This window comes from Myotis davidii, unplaced genomic scaffold (genome assembly GCF_000327345.1).
Source record: "Myotis davidii unplaced genomic scaffold, ASM32734v1 scaffold562, whole genome shotgun sequence".
NCBI classification, from domain to species: Eukaryota; Metazoa; Chordata; class Mammalia; order Chiroptera; family Vespertilionidae; genus Myotis; species Myotis davidii.
This window is the reverse complement of record NW_006293953.1, coordinates 301,553-313,387: the sequence shown is the minus strand read 5'-3', so window position 1 is coordinate 313,387 and position 11,835 is coordinate 301,553. Positions and strand designations below refer to the sequence as shown.

The following is an 11,835-nucleotide window of genomic DNA, read 5'->3' as shown; positions in this document are numbered from 1 at the left end:
TATTTGAATAGCAAAAACCTATATCCTAAGAAATCAGAAACACCAATCAGAAAGAATATATGAACCCCTGTGTTCATAGAAACACAATTTTCAATAGCTAAGATTTGGAAATAGCCTAAGTGTCCATCAGCAAATGAGTGGATAAAAAAAGCCATGGTACATTTACACAATGGAATAGTATGCACCTGTAAAAAGAAAGAACTCAGCATTTACAACAGCACCGGATGGACTGGGAGACTATTATGCTAAGCAAAATAAGGCTGTCAGAGAAAGATAAGTATCTCATGATCTCACTCATATGTGGAATCTAATGAACAAAATAAACTGATGAACAAAACAGATCCAGAGACACAGAAGCATGGAACAGGCTGTCAAATTTTGGAAGGAATGTGGGAGAGGGTGGGGGGTGTGTCTGGAAAGAGATCAACCAATGAACTCATATGTGTATATGCATAACCCATGGACACAGACAATAGGGTGAAGGCCTGGGATGGGGGTTGGGGCCAGGGGGGGAGAGAAGGAATGTGGGAATGGGTGGGTGGGAAGAGATCAACCAAAGTCCTTGTATGCATATGTGCATAACCCATGGGCACAGACAATAGGGTTGTGAAGGTCTGGGGTGGGAGGTGGAGGCGGGCTAGAAGAGTTCAATGGGGGGGCGGGGGGGGGGTAAGAGGGAACATATGTAATACTTTCATTTATTAAAATTTAAAAATAAAAAAGTAAAACCTTTGCCATGAACTAGCCTGAATTCCATTTGGGAAATAAAGTGGAAAATATTGATGAGTATGGCTTCTTGAAGACTTTGAATTAAGTGATTAAGCCAACTCTGGTGCCAACATGAAATTAAATAAATGAAAACATAATATGGTAAGCTACAAGGAAGTGAATTTTCCTACAAAAATGAAGCTTCCAAGTAGATTCTATAGTTCTCTGTTTATTTCTTCTTCTTTTTTTTCAAGAATGACTGGCCACCCATATATGTGGTAATGATATTGTCTTGAAGTGTGGTATCAAACTGAAGCTACATAATTAGTGGAGGATATAGATTTTTTAAGAGATGTACCTTTTTAATGTTTTTAATTGAGAGAGAGAGAGAGAGAGAGAGAGAGAGAATTTGTGGTCTCACTATTCATTCATTCATTGGTTGATTCTTGTATATCCCCTGACCCGAAATCAAACCCACAGCCTTGGCATTGGAATGAAGCTCTAACCATTTGAGCTACCAGGCCAGGGCCTAGGGATGTTTTCATTCATTATATAAACACTTCCTTCTCTGTCTCTGGTCTCTGGAGGATTGCCTTCTACATAACAAACCCTGAACATGCATCCTGATTATAGCTGACATCTTTCTTTATATTTAGCTTCAAAATACTATATCTATAGCTGATTTCTTACTATACACATGTTATTATCACTATTCAAAGCAAATAATTCTACCTGAATTATCTTATATAATTCTCCCCCAAACTACATGACCTAGAAATTATCAGTTCAGTTTTTGAAAAAAATTACCTTGAGGCTCAGAGAAGCTCAGTGGCTTGCCACAAATGATACTGTTCGAAAGGGGAATTTGGGTTGGGTGTTTAATCTCAAGTCACCTGATTCAAAGTCCAGAATTCATTCTATTGTGACTCAGACTACTATCCTATTCTACAGCAGCAATTTTAGGCTGGATGAAATTATGCCAATGAATCATTTTTTGGAACTTTCTTTTGGCCAGCTATACAGAAAACCTCCATGTACTTCCTATGAGCAATTTTCCACAATGCCTCAACACAAACACAATAATGCATTCAACTCCAGTCGGTGGTGGAAGGTGGTTGTTGCCTTGGCAAATGATATGGATTGTTGCCAGTAATATTTCCCTAGCATAGCGGTGGCTCTAAGACTCTATCTTTTTCTAGGCCCAATGGGATGAAAAGTCATTTACGATATTTCATGGAACAGTAATAATCCTCCTTATACTTGAAAAGGTTTAAGTTCAATCACAAACCATTTTTCCTTAGTTCTTGGTCATAATCCAATGATTCTATATAGAACATCTATAGTGAAGCAGTCTTGTATGTTGCAAAGAAAACTGGGTCTAAACAGTCTGGGTTATAGTTTGGAGTCTGACTCTAATAAGCTCTACAATTATGGGGGAAATCATATCTGACCTCAGGTAACATGAGGGGCCAGCCAAAAGTTCCTTCCAGGATTAAATGTAGTTCATTACACACACACACACACACACACACACACACACACAAACACACACACAAACATGCCTGCATGTGCTGTACATTTTGCACTTAACAGCTATTCAAATCCCTATTAACTTGGAAGGTATTTATTTAGAAGTAGAGAAATAGCAGTTCTCTGATTTCATAGTCTTTTATCTCAGGATTATGGAGGATCTTACATCATTCATTAATTAAGTCCAACCGCCCCCCACTTCTGAAAGGTGAGCCCTGAAAGGCTGTTATTTTCTGCCGTCGCCCATATGGTACCATGACATGATATTAACTTTGGAACACAGTGCACCAAGAACACAGCAACTCACAGGAAGAGCGTCCTGGGGACACACTGTGCAAATGAACTGCGGGGAGGGAGAGGGGAGGGGTTGGAATAGAGAGGTATGTGATTTTAATGGTGGGATTCTCTGGCACATGAAGTTGGTTTTAAAATTGAGAATAATTTAATTCACTGGTAAATCGATGATTTTTCCTCATCCACCTCCTCCCAGTGGATCATCAAACCCTGTAAAACTCATCCCATTTTGACCCCTCTCGTTCTATGGAAGCTGGTGATGTTCCTTTGAAGAAAACAATGATGATGATGATGATGGTTTGGGATCTGTTTACATTTCTTTTCTCTTTCCCCAGACACCACTTCTCGGCAAAGTTAGAATTAGGTCAATGAGTTTACCACTGATGCCATCCCTCACCACATGTACATATCTGTTTCAAAAAGTCATAGAGCTGAAGCATAGCACAGGTTTGTTAGTAACCTGGGGAAAAAAGGTAGATAGAGGAGGGAGGTATCAAATCTGATGGTGATGGAAGGTTTGCAACTTCTCACTGGGATGCAGTACCAACACCAGCATTTTTCAGTCAATTATTTCTTATTGAGAGCAAACAGTTATGTAATTATACCAACAATGGATGTTGCAAAGGGTAAGATTTCCTTCTTTTTTATGGCAGAGTAGTATTCCACTGTGTAAATGTACCATGGTATGGTGATTACCAGAGGGAAAGGGAACTAAGGGGATGTAGGAGATGGTAAACAGGGGATAAATGGTGGTGGAAGGAGACTTGACTTGAGGTAGTGAACACACAATACAATATACAGATGATTGAATTGTAACCCTAAAACCTATTTAATTTATTAAACAGTGTCACCCCAATAAATTCAATAAAAAAGAAAACATATTAATGAAGGAAGAAGTAAGTCCTGTTGTCAGTGTTTCCTTTGGCATTCTGGGAAATAATCTGTTTATGGTGGCTGCAGATATCTATTTGCTCAGCAAAGCTAATTTTAGCTGAGGACAAAAATATGTAGAGGGCAATGACACATTTTTGCTAACAGTGCTAGGCTATCATGCCAGATCAGGCCCTCCCCACCCTCCCCCCTAAAAAACACACAAAAAAAACACCCATGAAATATTGAGACACATCAGAAGTTTCAGTTCTTTCAGAAGAGAAGAAAATTATCACTTGGGAGCAGAAAAGAGTGATCCATTTACTTCAGAAATATGCAAAGCAAATTTAACCTCTTTCTATACCTCTTCAAAGAATAAATGTTTTCTTTATTTTTTCCTCTCCTCCAAGCAGCCTTTTCCTCTGTAGCTATTATACTATTCCAATTGAAACCTCATATTTCAGAGACATAGCTAAATTTTTCATTTTAACATATATTTAATATTAACCCCAGACTACATATTTCCCAGGATATACAACAACGCAGCTTAGGTTGAAGTTTCCTTTGGTTATATTGTGGATTTGTGAGTTATCCACACATTTAGAAACCATCCACATACTTTATAGCTGTACAATTTTAAACATGTCAGACAGATACCTTCCGGTCATGTGATATTGGGAAATTTATTTAACATCTCTCTAAACTGGTTGTTAAAGTGGGGCTCACGACAGTGCCTACCTCTCATAAATATGCAGATGAAATGAAAAGATCTTTGCAAAACATTTAGCCCAATACTTGGATCATAAAGAATGCCTACTTATTATTTATGATTACATTATTATTGCTATTATTTGTGTAATTTTAATAGTTTTTCTGTCTAGCTTATCTTCAAAATCTCATCAGCCATCCCACTGCCTCTCTAGATTCACTGAAAATGTTTACTTATGTCTAAGTGCCGAAGTAAAGCCATTACCTGGATATAACTTAAAGCCCATGGAATATGAAAATCAAATCATAGGGGGCAATTGTGGAAAGGAAACATTTTATAATGAAAGCCCAGATGAGTCTCTAGATAAGTCACATTACAGTTATAAAAAAGACAGAAAGACTAAAAATTGTTTTCACTCTAAGAAAAAAATCAAAAGACAGTACCAATTTTTATCCTCCCTTTGTTTATAAATCAACATGACACCATATTTTTATCTCTTCATTAATTTTTTAAAGTAAAACAGTTTTAACAAAAAGCACTGTACTAAACACACACACACACACACACACATTCACACACAATAGCTAGACTCTATAGCAACATGTCATCTTCAACCTATTTTCATGAACCTGTTCATGATTTGAAGCCTAAACTTACTTATGTGGCCTTGTTAGTTAGTTAGATAGTTAACTTAGTTTTCACTCATTTTTCCACAAGGTATAGGTTTCTCCAATTGCATGTCCTTTGCTGTTTGTATGGGATGCCAGAAAACTATCTCCATATTTCCATAGATGACCATGACAGGCATAAATGCTGAGACAATTATAGAGCAAGTGCCCAACAAAGATGGTGGCTACATTCTGCCCATCCCGGCTTACAGGGGAAAAGGAAAATTTTCTTCATTCTATGAAACAACTATCAGAAGGCCACTGGTTCAAAAGTAAACAAACAAAAAATCCCCAACACTTCAAAGACCCAGGCTTTGTTTTTAAAATATCTTGGCCTATATTTAAGAAAACTAAGTAGACAGCATGAACTTAAGAAAATACAAGGAATCCTTAAATCTCAAGTCAGCTCTTGCAGATGAAAAAGGAATTCTCTAAACAGAACAGCAGTTGCTGGCTTAAGGAACCATAGGCCCTGCCAAATGGTAATATAGCCTTATATACTCGCCTGTAATTATTGTTTTTCTCATATGACTGCACAGCTCCCATAGAAAGAGATAACATTAACAATTGAATCTTTGCTCCCCCTGGAACTTGTGATGTAGAAACAACACTCACCAGTATCTGCTAACTTTTCTTTCCTGGGCCTAGAGAAGACTATAACGCCTTAGCACCCTCCCACCACTGCCTTCACAGTTAGGTGGGGCCACGTGATTCCTGACACATGGATTGTAACAGAATACAAGTGTGTCTCTTTTAAAGGAGTCAGAGAGCCCAGCCACCATGGCTCAGTGGTGAACATTGACCTATGAACCCGTAGGCCACAGTTAGATTCCTGGTCAGGGCACATGCCCAGGTTGTGGGCTTGATCCCCAGTAGGGGGCATGCAGAAAGCAGTCAATCATGGTTCTCTATCATCTTTGATGTTTCTATCTCTTTCTCTCTCTCCCTTTCCCTTCCTCTCTGAAATCAATAAAATATATTTTAAAATAGACTCTGGTTATATTTTAGATTGTACACATTTCTTTCATGTGCATGATTTCATTTGACCCCTCTGGCATCCTTATAAACATCATCACAAATAAATTGTCATAGGTCATCTAGGTAATCAGTGTCTGAGAATCTGTATCCCAGTGGTACAAAGATGCTTTCCCTTACAAACAACGAAAAGGCTTCTCGTCCTGTAGCCAATGAACTCTCCAACCTCAGAGTGCTCTGCATTATAAATTGAATTTCAAAAAAATCACATTATTTAACAGTGATAATGAATATCAATGTACCTGTAAGACAGAGCTTTACAAGACTAGAAAGATTTACATCTGATGAGCTTAAGGAAAACAGATAAAAAATAAATAAGTAAAGGAAGGAAGGAAGGAATGGAAGGAATAAAGGAAAAAAGAAAGGCCATTAAGTTCCTTGATCCTCCTATATCCCCCTAAAACTCCATGGAGACAATGACTTAAAACCCCAAGTCTTCCGTATCCTTGACTCCTTTGCCCTTGACACTCTATAACCCAGCTTTCCCCATACAGAGACACCAAACATGCAAATGCTTGATGAAAGATTTTATAGCTGCCATTACATAATGAATTTGCTGTCAGTTTGTCTAAAATGTGCCTGTTGAATAAATGAGCAGAAAGAAAGCCAATCTTTGCTATAAGCAATGGAATTTTCAACTAACTACAATCAACGTGGGCATATCTACCCTGCACTGCAGTGCGTCTCCAGCATCCTTACTCATTCATAACAACTGAACTTTTCAGCAATGAGGAGAACAACATAAGGCAATAAACAATAAAGAAACATTTACTAATAGTTTTGTTAAAAAGTTGTTTGTACTGTTAGGATATAATACAGTAAGTTACCAACCATATTCAAAACCCGGTGTATTTTCCAAATATTTTATCTAAATCCATGCTATATACAGAGATATCTGTACACAATGCAACATTTTTAACTAGAACGTTAGCCATCTTCATAATGCTTGAACACTGTTATCGAGGTATATATAGTAAATGCATCATTTTTCTAAGAGGCTCTTGATGATTACAAAATGGAAATCTCACTAAATGTTAGGAATCTAAAATTAAACATCACATAAGTAGAATTGCCCATTTTATAGACTTGGAAAGAGAAGGCCAAAGAGGCCATACAACTTACCACAGGTTCCACTGTTGTCTGTCACTGACAAGCTGAGTGACTCTGGGTGAGTCCCCTCTCCCTCAGCCTCAGTTTCTTGATCTGCAAAATGAGGTGATTGGACTAGATGATGAAAGAATCCATATAGCCTGACAATGCCATTATTAAACAAAACCAGGGGCCACATCTAGAACATTCTCCTTCCAAAGCAACATACAAGAAGATGAAAAGATATTTAAAGGGCACTTGGCACTACTGGTGTTCCAGCTGCTGAGACTGGATCTAAACTTGGGACTTCAGCATTGCAGAGGTCGCTGGTGCCCACCACAGACCAGCAAAGCGGGAGACAACAGCCGTGGGCATGCTCTTTGCCTGAGAAGGGCTGTGACTGAGTATTGCTCCAGAGTGCTGGTCAATCATCCCCTCCCCCTATCAGAGGATCTGACATCCTCTGTTGGGCTCTGCCTCAGGCATCTCTCCTCAAGGCTCACTGGAGCCCTGGGAGTCCAGCCCTTGACCTAAACCCAAACAAAGATGTATTTCCTTCTGGAAGACTCCCCGCCCGGACAAGTCATTCAAAATCAACCTTAAAAACCACTCCAGGCTCCAGGGAGCTGCCTATTTCAGCATCTTTTAATTAGCTGTCTGCCCTTGTCTGTAGGGATATCTTTGCATTTTATTACAAGTTTATTAGCTTAACAAACAAAGAGTTGGTGTGTTTAGGAAAAAAGGCAGATTGAATGGAGGACCTGCCTTGATCATGGGCCATGCTTTAACCCGTTTACTTACTTCCCATTCCTAACTCTTATGGGAAAGTGTCTTTCTGGCTTTTATTTATTTTAAATGTTTCCATCCCTCCCTTTTTCATCTTTTTGTTGTTACTATTTTCTAGTGAGAAACCTGAAAGTCAAGCAATGGCTTAGGGTATTTAAAGGATATTTAAATATATGACTCAGCAAGACAGAACCCAGATTCATGGATGTAGAAGTGGACACTGCCAATGTCCCTATTAAGTTAACCATTAAGCCAGAATTTAATCAATTGGGCTCATTAAAAAAATATGCACAAGTGAACCTGAAGTATTGTGTTCTATTAGCTGTAACATATTGAAGAAAAGCTAGTATCGCCTGGCCAGCATGGCTCAGTGGTTGAGAATCAAACTATGAAGCAGGAGGTCACGATTCGATTCCCGCGCAGGACACATACCCGGGTTTTGGGCTCGATCCCCAGTGTGGGGCGTGCAGGAGGCAGCTGATCCATGATTCTCTCTCATCATTGATGTTTCTGCCTCTCTCCCTCTCCCTTCCTCTCTGAAATCAATAAAAATATATTTCTTAAAAAAAGAAGAGAAAAGCTAGTATCTACATCTAAATAACTATATATTTAACGATCAACAAGAAGGAGAAAAATTGAATAAATGATGTCTAATCCAATAAATAGCAATTTTGTTATTATTATCATGATTAGGATCATCTATATAAAGTGTTTATTACATGTTGGGCACACTCCTAAACATTTTACATGATTATACAGTTTTAATCTTATAGAAACACTGCAACGTTAACCCTAAAGGAGACATGGGGAGATGGAAGAGAGTCAAATAGTGGCCTCAAAGAAGAATTTAGTTGTTGACAAGGGACAATCATAAAATTTAGATTGGCTATATTAGGCAAAACCAAGATGGGAAGGTACAAGGAAACCCAGTTTTGCTCAACTGCTATTCATACACAGAAACTGGGAAGCAGAGGCTCCCTGTTTGCAGTGTGTGTGCTCATTGCTAAAGGTACCCAGCAAAGGGACTCTCTGACCAGCTCTCGGGGATGCCATAGAAAGACATCCTGGCCCTCGCTGGTTTGGTTCAGTGGATGGAGCGTCAGCCTGTGGACTGAAGGATCCCAGGTTCGATTCCTGGCAAGGGCACATGCCCGGGTTGTGGGCTCAATCCCTAGTGGGGGGCAAGCAGGAGGCAGCCGATCAATGATTCTCTCTCATCATTGACGTTTCTATCTTTCCATCCCTCTCCCTTCCTCTCTGAAATCAATAAAAATATATTTTTTAAAAAGTAAAATAAAATAAAGTTACACCAGAGCCTGGCTGGTGTGGCTTAGCCTGGTGACTAGCACTAGTAACAACAAATAGAGCTCTTTATTAACATTATTTAGAGCTCTAACATTAAATAGAGCTCTTTATTATCATTATTTTTATGACTGTTATTTACTATTATTATTTTTGTGGTTATTTCTAAGCCATATGAATGTCTCAGGTTCAATAACTTTGATAGACATCTTTACATTATAAGAGATCAATCAAAGCAGCTACATTTTATCTGCTAACCTGGCAATCTTAATTGTCTGGGGAGAGGGAAATAAATCAAATAAACCACCTTTTCGATGAATGACTACATCGAAGAAGAATTCAATAACATGTTTTCAAAGTGCTGATCTCTTAACTAAAATAAGAATATGTAGTGAACAAAAGAGAAAAAAAACTGATATATTTTATTCCAGAATGTTAAAATTATTATTTAAAGCTCACTGCACACATGATGGAGGACCATACATTTCTCCTTTTAGTGAAGGAACTATTATATGCCTTTGCAATTAATTAATGTTGCCTCCAATATTCCTATAAAAATGAATGGCAAATTCATTTGAATGTGGCATCTGGAATAGCAGGACCCCTTGTCCAGTTCTTATATGTTAATGTAATATTAACAATATGAATTTTAAATGGTATGTGTGCAAACTGGTTTGAGATAAGCAAAATTCTACACTGCAATTTACACCAATATTTTTCCAACAATTTTGACAGTAGAGCTGTTGTTTGAAAGACTATGGTAGGTGTGACATAAGCAAAGGCACTTAAATTCCTATCATTGGCTGAGAAAGTGCCTCATTCTTCATGGAGCTCCTAAAACACATCTCCAGAGTCTGAAAGCAGTTAGAAAAAGATTCCTTAATGAAAATATCTTATACTATTGATGAGAAAAAGAAGTGCCCAAAATAGGAAGTTATTTGACCACGTCTCACAGCTATTTAATGGTTAAAATTAGATTTATGACTCATTTATTCATTTAGCTTGTGTTTATCGAGAGACCTCCATGTGCCCATTCTGTGCTAGGCTTCCAACATACACAGTGCTTATTTTTTTAATTTATTAAATTTCCATTTGACAACTATTCATTTGTTATCTACAAGGTGCAGGCACTGTGTTTGGTACAGTGTGTTGAGGTGAACGTAAGTAAGATCTGCTCTCTGCCACAGCACTCTTTTATTTATTTATTTCTATTTTACTTATTGATTTTTAAAGAGACAGGAAGAAAGAGAGAGATTTGTTGTTCCACTTATTTATGCATTCATTGGTTGATTCTTACATGTGTTCTGACCAGGGATTGGACACACAACTTTGGCATATCACAAGGACATTCTAACCAATTTAGCTACCTGGCTAGACTTTTTAAAAGCTAGTGAGGAATGTTCCAAGTACATAAATAGTTACAGTAATTGTTAGAATGTAGTTAATACCATAAGAAAGCAAGATAATTTGGCAGGTGTTAGTTTAATAATTTTTCTAGCCATATTAAAAAAAAAAAAAAACTGGTCTGGCTGCTATGATTCTGTGGTTCAGTGTTGGCCTATAAATCAGGTCATGATTTGATTCCCTCTCAGGGCACATGCCTAGGTTGTGAGCTCAATCAACACATGGGCAGGAGGCATTGCCGAAACCGGTTTGGCTCAGTGGATAGAGCATCGGCTTGCGGACTGAAAGGTCCCAGGTTCGATTGTGGTCAAGGGCATGTACCTGAGTTGCGGGCACATCCCCGGTGGGAGATGTGCAGGAGGCAGCTGATCGATGTTTCTCTCTCATCGATGTTTCTGACTCTCTATCTCTCTCCCTTCCTCTCTGCAAAAAATCAATAAAATATATTTTTTTAAAAAAGCTGTGTCTATTAACCAATCATCAAAACTGTATTCATCATGTGACATCTGCAAAGAACTAGACAGTTGTAGCTTACTGAGCTAGAAATTTATATGAAAATTTCCATACATGTGACATAGATTAAGTAAATAAATTTCTAACATTTTAATCAATGGTTAGGAAAAAGACTATGAAAAAAATGGGTCAACCTTTTTTGAGACTTCAAATACCCAGTATTACTTTGTACTGGGTTAACTCTACAGACTTTTGATTTAGTACTTAATCTCCATGGTGATTAGGGATGTGAAAAATGATAATGCTGGCATTTCATTGAGGTGCTTCTGGGAGGTGACATATATGACAAATTCATTCTTCTAATTAGCTGTGATAAAAGTCATCTCATCCCCTATTAGGGGGAAAATATAAACAGAAACATGTGGTTTCCTTGATTACTAATATTTGAACCAGAAAGGAACTAAAAAAGCCTGAAAAAATATTTTCTGTTATTTGAATAATTCCAGTTTGATCACTCCAATCACTTTTTACATAAGAGGCTATAAGAAGTATCATATTTCCATTTCCATCTTTTTCAGATTATAGATCATTATTTTAATGATAAAATTCACTATTCAATAAAATGTTAAACAAAATATAAAGACTAGAAATAACTGGTATGTATGTATATATACATATATACATATATATGTATATATGTATATACATATATACATATATATATGTAATCTTCTAGAATTTATACTGATAGAAAGTAGAAAACAATTTGTTTACTATTTCTACCATTACTTATTAGGAATCTGGGCACTTTTAAACATGACTATGAGGAATATTAGTAACTGCTCAGTAGGAGATGAAATGGCTTTCCCAGGTGGAGTTTACGGTTGTCTTATAATCACTCAAGACACCAAAATTTTCTTTAACCTAACCTAAGCTTGCTCGCTTTCAACCTTCCCTCCCTCAATCCTATAACTTTCTCTCCCGCTC

The 11,835-nt window shown here is 37.6% G+C and overlaps 1 protein-coding gene across 1 annotated transcript in view; it reads right to left on the bottom strand.

Moving 5' to 3' along the window:
• Nucleotides 1–11,835, bottom strand: part of LOC102775447 (leucine-rich repeat-containing protein 4C-like) — a 142,703-nt gene that overhangs the window by 91,211 nt on the left and 39,657 nt on the right. Inside the window, 1 exon segment of the mRNA XM_015566633.1 lies at nucleotides 6,937–7,017. The gene's annotated coding sequence lies outside the window, so the exon portion shown is untranslated.